This window comes from Phoca vitulina, unplaced genomic scaffold (genome assembly GCF_004348235.1).
Source record: "Phoca vitulina isolate PV1807 unplaced genomic scaffold, GSC_HSeal_1.0 scaffold138, whole genome shotgun sequence".
NCBI lineage: Eukaryota > Metazoa > Chordata > Mammalia > Carnivora > Phocidae > Phoca > Phoca vitulina.
Genome location: NW_022589841.1, coordinates 384,814 through 403,202, shown reverse-complemented (window position 1 = coordinate 403,202; position 18,389 = coordinate 384,814). Strand labels below are relative to the sequence as shown.

General features: G+C 39.3%; 1 protein-coding gene across 2 annotated transcripts in view; it reads left to right on the top strand.

Moving 5' to 3' along the window:
• LDLRAD4 (low density lipoprotein receptor class A domain containing 4) overlaps nt 1–18,389 on the top strand; it is a 130,962-nt gene that overhangs the window by 45,815 nt on the left and 66,758 nt on the right. The window lies entirely within an intron of this gene.

Genomic DNA, 18,389 nt, shown 5'->3' with positions numbered 1-18,389 from the left:
CATTTACATTCTCATGCCTGTGAGAATTATGCCTCTCCCTTTGTTACTCTTCTTTCTGATATTGACTTTATTTCAATTAAATCATCTTGAGATAAAAAGGAAGGAAATATGTAGCATTTCATCATTTATCCGAGTAGCATCCATTCAGAGTGCATGGTTCTTTATACCTTAAATTGGGATTACAGATTCTGGGCTTCTTTGAAAGCTAGAACTATTTAAAAAAATTAACTTCCTGCACAAACTACTTGAGAGTAAGAAGAATATTGGTCTGAAACTTGTTGGAAAAAAAAATCTATTAATGTCTAACAATGTGGTTCCACTTCATTAAGTACTTAATAAATATTAGATGGCATAATATAATGAATACTGATTGCTTCCATTTTGCCTTCTCAAGGTGGGGCTCTCTTAATTATTTCATGAGTCCTAGGGCAACTTCTTGAATTTCCAGCTCCCCAAAAGCAAGCAGCTACTTAGTTGAGTTTCACTTTTGTCACAAAATGATGTTGGTGTGCACCTTACAAACACATAGTCACATGGGGTGGAGGGGGGTGCTTGGTTGGGATGGCACTATGATGTTTCAGAAAAGCTGTATAAAGATGAGAAATATTTGCATCTAGGCACAGAGGGAGGCACCATGCAAGCATCTAATTTGCTAAGCTCCCTGCTGGCAGTTTTTAACGCCCTGTTGATTTTATTAAACATTCTTAATAAGAATTTGGAGTTTTATTTAGGCTAAAACCATAATGAAAACAGCTGTCTTCATTTCTCAGAAACCATGAAAGTCACACGGTTGAGGAATCAACACTGATCAGGGGAGCTGGTCCAGGTCACAGGTGAGGTGCAGCTACTAAAAGGTCTGGTCAGGGAGCTCAAGGTCATGGTATTTTTATGTATAAGATTCTAAAAGACCAAATGGTTCTGTTAAATTTATTTTACTCACAGAGGCATTTAATTTGAAGAACAAATATGTAATTGTGTTTTTACATGTCTAAAGAAAGGGAACTGAACCTGAATATTTGAGCGTGAGAGTGAAACATAAAATAAAAGTCTGTGGCTACTGAGAGAAGAGGATTTGGAGTTCTAGTAGAAGACCAGAAAGAAGAAACTCGGTAAGAATAAGGAGTTAAAAAAAAAAAAAAAAGACAAAGAAGAAGGAGTTAAAATTCGCCCCTGACCATGTTATGCTCCAGACAAACAGTGTCTGGGGGCAAATAGGACTCTCATGTTCTAGTCTGTGGAATTTAACAGCTTCTAACTTTTTAGCTCTTGCTTTCTTAGTTTTTCTCCTGAAGTGGACAGCAGAGTGGTCAAGAAGACAACTTTGCTTTCAAGTGAAACTAGGTTAGATTCAGGCATTACCAATTTAGTAGCCTGGGGAACTTGTTTAGTAGCCTGGGGAACTGAAGTTTCTTAATTTTTCTGAGTTGTATTTGTTCTATAAAATGGAGATGATATTACCTGCTTCATGGGTCATTCTGAACTACTGCCATCATCCAACCGCCACATTTTTACTCAGCAAACTTTTTTTTTTGGAATGTTGACCATGTCCACAAAGAGAAATCAGGCACAGTTGCTGTCTTCAATGGGCTTCCTCCTACTTAATATAAGACTTGAAGAAAACAGATTATTACAAATTAGAACGTGACAAGTGCCACAAAAAAGTTTCCAACAAAATGTTATAGTTCTGTAGAGAGAATAAGGGATGGCTTCATGAGGAGTATAAAAAATACAGAACCTTGAGCAGAAACTCACCTCACATGTAACAGGAAAATGGTTTCATTCACGGAATTGCTTAATTTCTGTAATAAAGAGAAAGCTAGCTTAAGAAGAATCTTCACCTGAAGCCTAGGTGTCTCAGTCGGTTGAGCATCTGACTCTTGGTTTTGGCTCAGGTTGTGATCACGGGGTCACAAGATCAAACCCCACATCAGGCTCCATGCTGGGCGTGGAGCCTGCTTAAGATATTCTCTCTCTCTCTCTCCTTCTGCCCCTTCCCTCCTCGCGTGCATGCACTCTAAATAAATAAGTAAATAGATAAGTAAATAAATAAAATAAAAAGAAAGAAACATCTTCACCTGATTGATGTAATGCAGATTGTGATTGATGAAAATAAAATTCTAGAACCCGCAGTGGATTTGTGGAGAGACTTAATATTGGGAACTACAAAGGGTTTGGAATAAGCGCAAGCTCACTGGTATAGAACATGGCTGGGTTCAGTTGTATTATGAAAGCATACTATGATAATAAGAAAGGAAATGTTCCTGATAACAGCGATAAGGAAGGTGCTGAGTGTGATGGTTTAGACTGGCTATGTTGAGGTGCGTATAAAGATTGAGTAGTACTGAGTAGTGTTCTGTAATATGTTTAAATAATAGCAACTACACAGGGATTCACATCACCATTAGTTTAAGAAAAATTAGAGAACCAGGAGCTAACCACAAGTCTAGGTATAAGCTCAAGCATATCAAAGTGGTCCAGCTGACAGATCCCTGGTGGCTGCCCAGATCTAGGGGTGTTCTAGAGAATCTCATGAAGGGCAAGAACCTGAGTCACATTGAAAGTGGTGTCCAGAGTCTGTCTCCTGACCCTTGTGTCAAGTATGAGTCCCTTCCTCAGTGTCCAGCCAATGCTGATTTCCTATTTGGCATGTCCCATTCTTTGCCTCCATTGAGCCCCCTCTGATATGCACAGATGCCACCACCCTGGGTTGGGACCCTCTGACATACTATCCCCAGCCACGCCCTCCTTGCAGTAGTGTGTGGTGTGAACACTCGTTCCCCATCTGTGCCCAGAGACTTGACTTTTAGATCACAAGGTAGCAGAGCAGTCAGTACATCTTCCAGGTGCCCTGCCAGTGATTTCTGTGTGTCTCTGAATGTCATCACCACCACCAACCCACTTCCTAAGACGTTTAGCAGCACCCAATTTTCAACTTCACCTCCAGTGGTCTTTCATCGCCCTGTAAGCAGCAGTAGAGCCTGTCTGATGGAATGACAGGGGCTGTCCCACCTAGTCCTGGGACAGCTGCACAGACCTTCCCTTCAAGGTCATCTTATAAAGATTAAGTGCTCCTGTTGGGTTTCTTTCTACAAAGGACACATTTTATGTTCCATCTATGTACAGACTCATTTGTGTCATGCTCCTGAGCCAGAATCACATATTGACACAGTGGGAAGAGTGAGTCCTGCAAGGTGGCTGAAGCCTCAGCTGTCATAGAGCATATGTGATAGAGCTGAGAGCAAGGAGATGGCCCTAGGTTTGCAGGGAGAGTGAGTGACCCAAGAAAGACAGAAGAAAGTAGCTGAAACTTGGTGAAATTGGGAGAAGTGATACTAGATGAGTGGGCAGGACAGTATCACAGAGCACCTGATGAGGGAGGGGACAGTTGAAGGCCCCTAGCCAAGGGGGAAAGCAGGGAGAATGGGAAAGAAACCACTTGCACAGTTAGGCTGAGAAGCCCCAGACCTGCAATGCGTTTGGACTTGTGAAGTGGGCAGATCAACCAGGTGAGGCACAGAGAGACCAAGCGAGCATCCCAGTCCTACAACACCCAGTGATGAGACAGGGCAAGAAAGTACAGGTGGATAGCTACTGACATCTTGGAAGCCCAGCGCTGTGGGGAGGGCACACATTTCTGTTGTGAAAGTTATATTGCTCACATTTTATGTGCCCTAGTCTTCTCTGCCTCAGACAAATTTGGAGGGCTTGTGCACTATCTCTAGGCCTTGGTTTTCACATCTTTAAAAATATCTTCAAGATTCCTTTAGCCCCTGGTTCCTTTAGCCCCTGACAAGTCATGATGCTGCCCAGCCTGGGTTCATGTTCATGTTTCCTTGACACTGCCCTTCTTCGTGGTTCTCTGCACAGTTTGGTTTGGGCCTTTGGTTGGTGGCCAGATACTCCTCTTTATCCCACTACTTCCTAATGATTGGAAGACAATAGCTGACTGTCCCCATGGCTTCTAGGGGAGTTTTGCTCTCTACTTCCCCTTTCCTGGTATGTCTTGATTTTAAAAGGTGCTGCTCTGGGGAGGGGGGTGGGAGGATGGGTTAGCCTGGTGATGGGTATTGGGGAGGGCACGTTCTGCATGGAGCACTGGGTGTTATGCACAAACAATGAATCATGGAACAGTATATCTAAAACTAATGAGGTAATGTATGGGGATTAACATAACAATAAAAAAAAGACAAAAAAATAAAAAATAAATAAAAGGTGCTGCTCTTCTGGATGGTATGGGGAAGGTGATAGAACCTACATTTGGCCAGTTTCACTCTTCATTGGCTACCCTAGTAGAGAATGTTCATGTAGTTATTTACGGAGTTTCAGTTTGGGATTGCCTATAGATTTTTTTTTTATTTAAATTCAATTAGCCAACTGATAGTACATCATTAGTTTCAGATGTAGTGTTCAATAAATTACCAGTTGCGTATAACACCCAGTGCTCATCACATCACGTGCCCTCTTTAATGCCCATCACCCAATTACCCCACCCCCCTGCTCACCTCCCCTCCAGCAACCCTCAGTTTGTTTCCTACAGTTAAGAGTCTCATGGTTTTTCTCCCTCTCTGATGACTTCCCAGGTTTTCTTTACCTGGCTTTATTTCTCTCTTGTTAAGAAAAATGGAGGGTTTGCTATATAAAAAAGAACCTACAATTAGGTTGAAACTAACAATAGTCATTTTATTTGATTTGATTTGGGTTCATTTATTTTCTTTATTATTTGATTAGTTAAGACTTCACCCATCCTTGCTATAGTCTTTAGAGAGGATTTGAAAAATGACAAGTGGTTAGCATTTTGTTATTATATATTTTTAGTAAATATGATATTCTGGTTGAGTCTAAATATATGCAGACCTAGAACAGTGTTAAAATTATTTATGAGTGGGAAATAGATGAAAATAAATAAAAAGACTTATAGTTGATGATTTGTTCAGTATCACTTAGCAACATCAATATTTTTATCCACAAATAAAGGTCTCCTGTTTGGTGCATGTTGAAAATATTTGTACACTTACGTGTTTGTGACCTTGTGTACACATTATCTAAGGCACAAGGATCGTTTTGGTTGTTGCTGGGTTTACAGTACTTAATTTGGGTGTCTAGACACTGGGTATAGTGACAGAAAAGCATCTGAAAATGTGAGACAAGATTTTAAAGAACGGTACTCTCAAAATATGTCTGCAAACTGCCTCTTAACACAGAAATAAATTCAATTACAGAGTTAGCAAAATCCTAAATTAAAAGGATTTGTTTCCTCTAAAATAATTATTTGCATGATTTGAACATCAGTTTTTCCTTCACAGAAGTTGAAACATTATGTTCCCTGAACTGTGCCAAGAACAGGGGGTGATTCCCATTAATAGCCGTGGAACTTAATTAATCTTTAGTTTTTTGATACCTTTATTATTTAAATCTTGACCAGCTCAGACACATTGGCTAATCTCCATTTCTACTGTTGATAATAGTGTTTGTCCTTTACATAAAAACAGTAGCTTTGGCCCACCACTAGTGTGTTGTGATGTGTGTTTTGAGTGTGTTTCCCCCTTTGGTGTTAATACAGGAGGCAAGTCTGATTGTTCTGATGAGTGCAGTCTCTGACCTGGGAGCAAGTCAGGTTGCCATTTGTACAGCAAATTATTAAGTCTCACCATCCAAGGCTCTGTCTATGAAGGTGTCCTTTCCTAGACCATTTTATCTCTTAGTATGTTTTATTTCTTCTAATTATTCTAGTCAGATAGTCATATTCTAGTCAATTTAATCCTATTATCCCATTTGTTGTCTATCTTATGCTTGAGTAGATAATATAATTATCTTATTTTTCTCTGCTTCCCTGATACCTGGCACACAGTGGGCACTCCATACATAAATGGTATTGAATGAATAGATTGATGAATGGGTCATAGGCAGTGCAAGCATTATTGTAAATGCTTTATATTTCAGTTGTTTGAACAAAAAACATAATTCCCCTATAAAAATATTGCAAATTATGGTCAAAATCCAAAATTTGCCCATGGCAGTATGTATAACTGGAATGTAAAAGATAAGTTGTTTTTATATGTTTTTCTAAGTCAGGAGGTCCATATATGTTAAATAAAATAGTTGTACATTTTGGTAGCACTATTTCAAGCATTTAATTTAAAATATGGTTTTAGAAAGAATCTTTTCTGTTAATATTTCACCTTTATATGATCAGGTATAACCTAGAAAGGACAATGCATAGGTAGAATGTGTAGCTACTGAATTTACACATGAATGTCTAGATACCAAAGACTCGGGGTCCAAAGTTACTTTCAAATAGACCTACTTAGTTTTTTGCTACAATGAACTATTGCCCTTTAATATTATTATTATTTCCTTCAGGGAAAATTGATGTTCAGGACCACTATAACAGAATTTAAATCTTAATGCCTTAACCATTAAAAATAATATTTTAGTTAGTAATTTCCACTTGTGCATATTTTCAAAAGGTAATCAATAATTTATATAAGTATTTCACCTCCACGGAGGAAGAGCATAACTCCTTACTCCTTATGTTTGGGCTCTGCATTGTGACTGCCTTCCAAATATATAGTATAAAAAGGAGTGGGGGAAGAGTAACTTCGCAGTAGAGAAACCTGGCAGACACTACTACATCCAGGTGATCAATGTTAACATCCACGGTCATGAGTCATATTTATAGTATGTACTTTTGTGATACGATGTGACAAAAATGACACTTTGCCTTTGTGGTTTTTCTCCCCCAAGCCCATAACATTAATCATGAGGGGAAAAAATCAGACAAATCCCATTTGAGGGGAATTCTACAAAATATATGACCAGTATTCCTCAGAACTGTCATGGTCATCAAAAACAAGTAAAATGTGAAGAACAGTCACAGTCAAGAGAAACCTAAGGAGTCATGGTAGTCACCATGTCACCACATGTACTGTGGGATCCTGGATGGGATCCTGGAACAGAAAAAGGACATTATGTTAAAAGAAATAAGGAAATATAGATAAACTATGGACTTCAGTTAATTTTTTAATTGTAATCCATAAGAGGAGAGAATGGCATACGGTAGAGTCATGTTACTTGAATGCTACCTTTCTGAATCAGTTTGGCATACAAAATTTTGACTTCAGCTGCAATAAGACAGCAGTAAAATTCGTCGCTACTTGCCTTCTCCTTCCCTCTTATTTCTTTCTCTTCTTTTTCTGTTTCAGCTAGATTACTTATTCAGCTAGATTACTTCTGATGAAACATCTTGATATTCTCTTACCTGTGGAATGCAGTATTAGATTAATTGTTGATTTTCAGGTTACTGAAAATAATTTGCATTTGAAATGGGCTATAAGATAGCAAACTCTAAGTGTCTAAATTTTGTTGTGTAGCTCTATAACGTATACAGCAGGTGTTATCTTAGGGTACGAAGAAATGTAGATCAGTTGGTTTTTGAGTTAAAAAATTCATGGTCTATCCTATTAAGTAAGCCAGGTGTGCCTCAAAGAAACTCACTATAATTAGACAAAGACACAGAATTACAAATTGAAAGAAGTTTATACAGTATATAATTGAATTATTTTATAGATGGAGTAAGATTGGGGCTTAGATGGTTACTTAAAGCTTGGGAATTGTTTGGGACTTGTATTATTTTCTAAGAAGGTGGTAAGTAGGTTTTTGTGTGTGAATCTTTCTCTCCCATTCTGTTTTAATAGCTTCGTCAGTGTCTTCCTTGTGACTTCGTGATTATAGAGAGAATGCGAGTCCATGTTAAGCATTAGATTTATTATCCACCAAAGCATGAGGCAAATGATAGTTTTTGAATGCATTTCTGCCCTACTAGTCAGTTGCTGAGATATATAATTTGCATATTCATAAATTGGGTAGATAAAACCCATCTTCTTTAGCATTAGTGATATTGTTTTGTAGAATTCATCATTTCTGGGAACTTGATTTAAATAGAAGTTATTTATTGTCACTTTGAATTTCTGAGACTATTGGTTATCATTTCCAGGCGATCAGAGAACATTTTCAGTGAACAGAGCTTACCTTCTTGTGATAGGTCATTGTCATTTCTACATGTTATTAGGAGGCTACAGGGTCTCACTGGAATGAGTAAGTTTGAGATGACAGAAATTAGATAGGTATAAACTCTGCTTTCAAGAACCTTACAGTCCAGTGAGGACACATGATTACCTGCAATGTATATGCCTCTTTCATCATATGAAATACATAGGATGCAGTGCTTGGCTCTGCTTGAACCCAGATAGGCTTTTTATAAAAAGAGGAATTATAAGCCTAGATCAAATAGGCAGATAGACAAATTTGAGAGTAATAACTTCTGACTTACAGAGCAAGGACAACTTCATGGAATAGGTAGCACATGAGCCAGTTTTTTAAGTGTATGTAGGTTTCCAGAGGTAGGAGATACATTTGAGGAAAAAGGAATTGCATCTGATAAAGAAAGACATGCCAATGGAAGAAGTTGGAATATATTGGGAAAATTCCATGATGGAGGATTTGTTGTTGCTGATTACCTCCTAGTCTTTGTACATCTGATCTGGGATCTATACTGTCAAGACAGTTTATGGCTGTTGATGTTGACCTTGATCACTTGGATGAGGTAGTGTTTGTCAGATTTCTCCACTGTAAAGTTATTCTTTTCCCCCATGTCTACAGGGAACCACCCTTTAAAGTGTGATTAATACTCCGTAATATAAATATAGATAACTATCAATGTATTGTTCTGAAAATCAATCCATGAAAATCATGGATGTTCCATGTTTTGGATGTTGTGAAGCACTGCCTATGTTCCAAATTGCTCATCAGGTTTAAGAAAATAATAAGCAATTACTAGACCCTTGCCCATACTTTGATAAAGATCCTAATCTAAACTTGACCGTCTCAAAAACTAGTATCTAAAGGTGGTTTCCTTTACACAGTTTTTTATAGGGAGATTAGAAGTTGGGAAGAAATGAATTAAATGACATTTATCTTAGTATCTGGCATATAGAAATAACTATATATGTTTTAGCCATAATTTTCAACATCATTATCATCGTTCTCCTCCTCCTCCTCCTCCTCATCATTGTTGTCATGGAATAGCTGAAGCACCCTGATGCCAAACACCTGTATACCCAGATTCTTGATAACCAGTCTCACTTTTTTGCTTTGAATTTGAATTAGAAAATTTTTTAAACAAAACCAAAATTGAATCATTTTTTCAAGGTATAACGTAGTTTTACATATCAAAATATAATGAATAGTTTTTGCAGATTTGATTGGCACTTTAAAATGTGTTGGAGTAGGGTGCTCTGGGAAACTGCCTATTGATTGCACTGTTGTCAGTTCCTAAGCAACCATTGCCAAATTTATCTCCACGTCACACAACTTGTGTGTTTATCCAAGCTGGTTGAAATTCTTACCCTTGTACAAAAATAGACCAGGGAGAGTGTTGAGTAGGACTATACCACTGGAATGGGCTGCATTTATACATACTTTCCAGTAGGTGTCACTCTGGCAGAAGAAAACAAGATAAGGAGTTCCAAAGAGTGGGAAGACATTAATGGGAGACCAGCCCAAGGCGGGATCGGGATCGGGTGGGGCACACAGAGGCCCCTGTTCTGGCCTTAGTTCTTTCATTTTAATGTGGGGTTCTCTGTCCAGCAAGGACAGGTTGTCAAGGGAATGTGACGAGGAGCACTTGTGGAAGACATTGTTCTGAACCCAACACTTTGGCCACAGCCAACCCAGCTTACTCATAAAGCATTAAAGCAGCAATAAAAAGAAAAGCTATAATCCATGTAGGCAAAACCTGAATAATGGGCAGCACTTGATGTGGTATGGGTAGCAAATTTTTCTCTCTAGTAAGGTGGTATATACAGGGCCTCCATAGTAAATGCTTATTGGCTAGCTGAAAGATACCCACAGGAATTTCATGTGTTTCTGGGTAATCTTCCATATTAGTTAGTGTTTGCTCAGAAATGCAAAATAATTTTGATAATAGTTAAATACATTATAACTATGAAAACCATATAATAGCATCATACATGAATGCCCAAAGAATATTTATGCCAATGCTACTTTCTGTTAACAGGTGTAACTAAGAATAAATGTTATGATGTAATTTGACTTAATGTAATAAATGTATGCCTTTAATTCTCCTAGGAGTAACTCCTCCCATCCCCAACATGCAGCAAGAGAAAGTCGTCAGTAGGCCATCTCATGAGCTTGGGCAATCATGGGTTTGTGAAGCACATCAACTACCCAGTGGATACCTTTGATACCTTTCTTCTCAGGAATGCCTTGACAATTTTCAGGAACTTAAGTGTTGTTACTCTCACTAGATATGTCCCTACCAATAGTCCAGAATACAGTAGTATCCACTATCTCTGCAAGACCAATGTGAAATTACATTGTAGGTAAAAGTAATTAATGACTCAAGATTGTGAATCACAAGTCTTTAGTAGCTGTAAATGTCTCTTCAAGGAAAGAGAAAATCCCTATTTTCATTTTTCCTCAATAAATAATTGTTGACTAATAACAAAGGAGTACTTAAATACTTAGGAGGTGATTAGAACAACATCTGCATAGCTGCTTCCTCACTGGGGTCTCCGAAATGCTACTAGCTACTTCTGTTACTCATTCCCCTGGCAAATGAATGATTCACAGAGACCTGGAAAGGTGGTACCTACCCTGAAATAACATTCATGGAAAATGTCTGTATACTTAAGCCAAGTTGTTTTTATAATTTGTTAATTACATTTAAAGGCCAGTCAACTACAAAATGCAACATGATTATTAGCCTCTATTTGTCTAGAATTGGAATTTCTAAATATTTGTCTGTGTATATATATGTGTGTATGTATATGTACATATACTTATTTCCTCAAAGTCTAGAGACTAAGATCACACTACTTGAGAGTCAAGAAACTGGGTTTTGATAGCACCTCCACAAATTGCTTTTTCAATGACCTTGACTAAATCACTTCTCTTCTCCTGGCCTCAACTTCCCCATCACAGGAGTTGGCTGGAAGTCTGTGAGGTCTCTTCTACCTCAAAGATTGTGTGGCTTGTGAGATTGCTGCGTGTGTCTGGGCAGTACCTTAACACCCTCTAACCAGGAGGCATGAGTCTTCTGTCTGTGAAATGTTCAATCTGCCATTTCATAATCCACCAGGCTGAGTGTTGAATCCAACAATAAGGAATCTCTAGTTCAGTCCTTTGGTCTGGTCATTTGCAGGTATACTGGGTATTTTTAGCTTTTAGGTTAACTGTTAGCAGAAAAAGTGGAACTCCTCAGTTCCTGTTTTGCTTTTGTGTATTCTTTCTAAATTTGTGTGTTCAAAACAAATAGAGGAACCAAGAAATTATTTTTAGGGAATTGAAGCCCTCAGTAGGTGAGGCAATTATAAGAATGTCCCTTTGCTTTTGTATCTATTGGCATGAGCCCACTATACCCCGAAAAATACCATAGGTAAGACTGCTAAAGGAAGATATGTGACAACCCAAGTCACTAAGCGTCTGTCTGATGGCTGAGTTTTTCTTTGTGGCTTCTGAACAAATGTTTGGAAGTGATAGATAACTTGACACAATCTCAGAACTCTAGGGTATTCTAGTTTCCTACTTCCCAGGCTGGGACTACTGACTTGGGCTAGCTCTAGAAGACACCCACATCTGAAGTATCAGTCTCCATGCCAATGGGAAAAGGTGGGGCTGACACTTCTTCCAAAGATCCCAAGTGACTTGGATTTCAGCCATGACTCAGTAGGATTCCGAGTGACTCACTTAAAGATCTTTAGGACACTAAGTGACAAGATTTGGAAAACAATAATCTTTCTCTTTATCCATGATTTTTGAATTTAATTTTTATCCCACAAGAAATCTGTATTCATCTTGGTTTGTCTGTGAAAGTGTCTTAATGAGATTAAGCTTCCTCTTTCAACCTCAGCCTTTTATCATGAGAATAATAATTAAAGAAGACTCCAATTTCACATGTTTTGAGTGTTCAAGAAGCAGTAGTAGTTCTTGTTGGTGTGATTATAAAAATATAGGAAATACAGGAAATAGAATGCAGAGCTGTGGTTGAAATTACCCATTGAAGAATCTGCAGGTGGACGTGAGCTACTCGGTACCCATAACTATGGCTCTCTCAACAAAGAAACTTCAGGTCTGTGTGGAATAAGGGAAAATAGTGAGCCTAGTCCTGAGTTTTCCGTATACAATCTATGGGACCTTAGGAAAGTCTCCTAAGAGTTTTGATTATATTTTCTCACTTCTACAATGGCTATGATATATCACATGACCTTAGTGGGGTATAAAACTTCTCAGTTTCCAGATCTTACTGTCTCAGGAAATATCCCAAGTGGGTATTAGGGACCCTCCACTATAGCTATTCTTCAAGGTGAAAGGTATTCGGATTTTTGGTCTGAAATGAACAACTCAAATTATTTTGGGAGACAGCATGTTTGATAATTAGTTTTGTTTTACCCTTTTTAAGATGGCTTCTGTTAATGTATCTTATTGTCCTTTGCTCTTTTCTTGGAGCATTACCCAGTTATTTTTCCTCAGGTCATATAATTTGGAGTTCTGAAAATTTCTCAATGGTAGATGCAACTTTACTACTCCTTAAGATTTTGCACTTGTAATTAAACTTTTGAGTACCATTTCTATATTGGAGTAAATGAGATAATTAAGAGATCTTTCAAGAAGGAGAAATATATGAGAAAATAAATGGTTTCTGCCATGTGATTAAACACTGCAGCTGAGATACTTGATGAGCAGAGGAGTCATTTTATTTGTTGGAAGTGTACTTCATCATCATGAGTGGTGTCCTGATTATAGTTCAAGAAACACGTTCAGAGAAATCAGGAATGTGAGGACACCCATTCACAAGCGCGTACACTGAAACTTACCTTTATTTGATGAGGGACTTACATTGGTGTTTCTTGGACCTTGGGAAAGATCAGGCATTAAAATATATGTTTGTGTACTTTAGTAATACAGTGCAAGAAGAATGCACTATGAATCTGCAATTAATTTTGGAAAATCTGAACCGGAAGGTTTTTCTGATTATTGAATCCCCCTGTCATTACAAATAATTGTTGTATTATTATACTAGAGAAAACTTAAAAACCCAAAGATGTCTAACAATGAGTAATAGTAAGAAAGAAAAAGTGGAAAGTCTAAAATATCCAATAAGAATCCTATAGCTCCTCAGTTTTACCCACCCATCTGACATCACCTCTGGGGTCACAGAGTGTTTGAGAACTTTGGGGTTAAGTGGAGTCAGGCCCCCAAATCATGGTTTCATCTCTTTTTAAAAGATGTGTCCTTGGGCAAGTTGCTTAATGTCTCCAAGCTTCCATTTCTGCATCTGTAAAAAGGTGATAATCGTACTTGCTTTATAGGTAGATGCAGGTTGTTAGGAGAGTAAATAACAATGTACACTGTATTTGGTAGAGGGACTGCCAGGGACATCATCATCCTTGACCCCTAAGACCCAGATTGGCTACCTTGAGACTTTGTAACTCTCAGCCAGCTCTGCTGACCTAAATCAGTTAAACCTGATCTTGTCCCATTTCTCAACCCACTTAAACTAGGTCCTTTCCTTTCAAATTTATTTTCAGTGAATTTCAATTTAAAAAAAAATTTCAGGAAAGGCTATTGATAGGACATTGATGAACTTACGAGACATATGCGTTCTGGGCTGTCACCTGCCCTCCTCCCACCCCAGGAATCTCTATACTTTTCAGGCTATGCCCTCATATGTGATCTGAAGTAGGGAAGTGACATGCTAACTTTTGGAAACATTCAGCTGCCAAGTTTCCTCTGCTGCAGACTTAAAATAGATCAGACTGAGAAGGGAAGGTAGAACTTGAACCAACTGTTACCCTCTATATTGAGACTGTTTTGCTTGATCTAGTGTAACTAGTACAGTTCTTTGTTAGGAGAGGAAGAAACTTAACCCTCCATTTCCCATTTCTGACTATTTGGGGACAGACCTGATGGTTTACCATCGGTATACCTGAAGGCTTACTATTTCTCGTCACTTTATTTATTTTTTAGTAAAATGATACTTTTATCATTGGGCATGACAGGTATCTTTCAAAGGTTTTAGGGATAACTAATGATTATTTTTGGTAACGTGAGCATGTTCACAACACCTAATTAATCTTTAAACCAAAATCCATAGAGCATTTTTAAGGTTGGTAATTAGATCCAGTTTAATTTTGGGTGGGCGATGGAATTACAGAGATGCCTTCCAAGCACCCCAAATGAAAATCTTTCCAGCCATGCCTATGGATGCCAGTAGGAAGAGCAGGTGGATTCTGGATGGTTGGATGGTACGTCAACTGAAAGAGTTGTTGGTGAGTGAATATTGAGTGTCCTGACTCCCAAAATCTGTTCACACAAGAATAGTTTTCTAGATATATGGCATAAGGAAGGAGGTAAAAGAGAGCTAGCTATTTCTCAATTAGGGATAGGTATGTAAGTCTATAGAAATGACATTTTCTGTGGCTTTTCTATGTTACTCTTTTCAGTTGAACCAAAGAAGTATAGGTACAGAGTTTCCTTACAGAAGGCCTTGACAGTAGTAACATTAGCAGGTCTACAGGGATAGATGGTCATACCTACTGGGCTGATAAACAGAAGGATCCATAGTTCTCACACATCAAGAAATACTTAAGTGCTTATCAAATGCCTGGCCCCATGAGAGATAGAAAAGCCACAAAACAGATCCCTATTCTCAAGGATCTCTAAACAGATGGCCTTTCAAGATCCCTCAATAATTGTCTGAGCTGTGGTTTAAATCCTCATAGCCAGGTCATAGCTAGACTATTTTCAAACCACCAGATTTCTCCCCTTCCTATGCTTTTTGTTGGTAGTTACAGAAATTTTATTTTCCTCTTTTTTCCCCCCTAAATGGAGTAGTGTTCTGGATTAGAAAGTGGCTGTTATTCTAGTAGTCCTCTTTGGAAACAAACATAAGTTGTTATGTCTGAAGGTAATTCACACATCTCTAGCAATTTTCCTTCCTGTTTGTAAACCAAGGCCAGCAGCTATGCTGCCCACCTCTGCTAAGTGGGCCAGTCCCTGAGGGTTGGGGTTGCTTATCTTTCCCTGATAAGGCCTGCTCTGAGAACCTTTTCCTCACCTGCTGTCCTTGGTTTTATTGTTTTTGAGAATGTAGACAGTTTATTTATATGTTCCCTTTTTTTTTTTCAAAACACACACACAAAAAAGCCCCAAACCTAAAACCTTCTTGGGGACTAAGTCAGTGTTTACCCACAGCAGGTAAAGGACACTGAAGGGCCCCAGCAACCATTCCTCTGCTCCTGCTGGCTCTTCCCTCTTCTCACCTCCCATTTCTCCTGATTTGGCAGTTTGCCTGGAAACCATTTTTCTTTCATTACAGTAGCAGCCATCCAATCTTCCCTTGCTAACTTCCCTGTAGCTTGTGGGATCATTAAAGAGTCCAGGTGTATATTATTTTTTAGGCTTGGCACAACTTTTTTTTTTTTTTAAGATTTTATTTATTTATTGGAGAGATACAGAGAGAGAGCTAGAGAGCACAAGTGAGGGAGAAGAAGAAGCCTGCTCCCCACAGAGCAGGGAGACCGATGCGGGGCTCAATCCCAGGATCCTGGGATCATGACCTGAGCTGAAGGCAGACGCTTAACGACTGAGCCACCCAGGCGCCCTAGGCTTGGCACAACTTAAGTTTGAATCTCCTGAATCCTCTGAAGAGTCCTTGTTTTCTGTGCCTCTGCCCACACTGTCCCCCTACCCCCTGTCAAAAAAAGAAAGAGAAAGGAAAAAGAGACACATTAAAAGTGAGGCTCAGCCAGTGGGAATTTGTAGTGAAACTTGCTCCACGCATGTCAGTTATGCCTACATTACTACTTTGGAACATAGAGTATTTCACCCTGTATGCCCTTGTCTGAAAAGCGAAGGCAGTGAAATCTCATGTTATCATGATTTGACCTCAAAATATTAATGTAGAACAGAGCCATGTCACCCTAAAAATAGGCTTTGTATGACTATAATTCTCCATAAAGCATAGAGTATCCCCAGCTAGTTATGTCTCAGAGGGCTTTGGTAATGCATTGTCTTTTAGGTCTACCAGTTGTCTGATAATAAAGGGGAAGGCAAGGGACACCCAGGGGTGGGACTAGAACTGCCATAGCTGAAGAAAGTGTCTTCTGTGGCCTCAGACGGCTCGCTACATCTTGTGTGGCAATAGGCCTGAGCAGCAGAAGGGAACAGAGCTATCTCCAACACCAAGCTGGAGTCAGGGCCCGCCAGTGCCATTCTGAGAACAGCTGGGCAGCCCTCCAGGGTGCTGGACAGAAGGGGACTGCAGATCCCCAGCCACACAGGCAGGGCCTGCCGTCTGCCAGCAGCAGGAAATAACAGTCTCTTGTAGTAGCGGGGTTGTGACATTGGCACGAGCTGCCCCGCACAGCTGGGCTGTCCTGGCACCTGGTCTTGGGCCTATGGAGGGAGCCAGCCCAGCTGTACTGAAATACTCATTCTTTTCTCCCCTCTCACACTCCCTCATCAACAGGCAAACAAACAAAAGGGATGATATTGTGGTTCATGCAGTGAACAGAACCTTTCTCAGCTAAGGGAAAGAAATGGTTGCACTCACAGATAGCAGGATTCTATACCTATGCATTATTTTTGTGTGAGCGGAGGAAATTTAGTATTTTCTATTTTCATAGCTCCTAGGACAGAACTCCTGTGTACTTCTTGGGTCACACATTTCAAATGGAGCCTTAAAGGATTTGTGTTTGTACTAGAGGGAAGAATTCCATCAGTGTTGATCAGATGTGGATTTGAAGAATAGGATGACTTTATTTGCAGCATTAAAAAAAAAAAAAAGCTTTGGGTGCTGCACTCTGACATGTCAGTCATCATGTCCTTCATTCAGCAAATCTGAGTTGTGAATTTTCTCTAATACAAGCACTGTCTGCTCATGGGGATATAGAAACATACCTCCACAATCCCTGCTCCCAGCAGCATGGCATCTGGTAGGAAGAGACAAGGGTCTTGGACATGGGGCTTTAGTAGTCATACCCATTTGCTGGATAAGACTGAAGGGCCTCAGGCACGGACCTCCAGTCAGCGTAGAAGCGCTCATAGGGAAGGCCATTGGGCAAGGTGAACAAGGTGTTCTTTGGCTACTTTCTTCTCTGTCTCTTAAAGGTCAGTGTAGTACTAGAGTGGAACCCAACATTTGTCTTCTGCTTGGCATGATGGGCTTGAGTTTTCTTTTGTTTTCAATAGAATGGTGTTCCTGTCATGCCTTGTAGGTGTTAAATGATGACAGGTGTGTCTTGGCCCTGTGAAAATAACTAATGTAGTATTATACTATAGTTTATTTTTTCTAAAGATTTTGTTTATTTATCTGACAGAGAGAGAGCACAAGCAGGGGGAGTGGCAGGCAGAGGGAGAAGCAGATTCCCTGCGGAGCAGGGAGCCCGATGCAGGGCTCGATCCCAGGACACTGAGATCATGACCTGAGCCGAAGGCAGGTGCTTAACCGACTGAGCCACCCAGGTGCCCCAATATACTGTAGTTTTATATATACTATCCTTGACACATGAGTCTCCCCCACCAAAAAAAGAAGGGAAGATTTAAAATATATATATATATATATATATATATATATATATATATATATATACACATACATATGTATATGTATATATATATAGTTTGTTTTGCTTTGTTTTATTTATAAGCGTCTACCCAAAAGGATATGAAAGTGTCATGGAAAGTGAGAAGTACTTAGATTTACTGAACATTAGTTGTGTGCTAAGTACTGTGCTGCAGATTTAATCAATTCAGTATCTCTCTAAAGAGTGTTACTGTACCCACTGAAGTGAAGAGAACACTGAAGCCCAGCATGGTTAAGTACCTTGCCCAAAGTCACACAGCTAATGTGGAGGGGCTAGGCAGAATCCAAGCCCAAGCCTGGTCCATATTCTACAAGGGAAGGAACACAGTTAACACTTCTCATAGTTATTTCTATTTGGGGTTCACCGACCTTTTCCTCATCTCATGTTGTTATTATGGTTTGTTTTGGTCAGTATTCCTCATTTCCCCCATCCCACAGCGTCGCTGTTTTAGCTATGATATACACTTCTGTGAGTACAGTAGTCCTTCATGGATGCAGCTTAAATGAATACACTTAGGGAAGAAAAGTATGTACTTCATATATTCCTAATTCAGAGGTATCTGATTTGGTTGAAATTCCTGGGGTAGATGGATTGAAAGCAGAGATGAGGCCTTTTTACCTGTGCGGGCTTATTGGCTTAGAAGCTCTTCTAGCTAATTTTGCTCAACTTCATAGTTATTCAGGAGTGGAACTACACACTTGGCTGTCCCCATAGGGCCTGCTC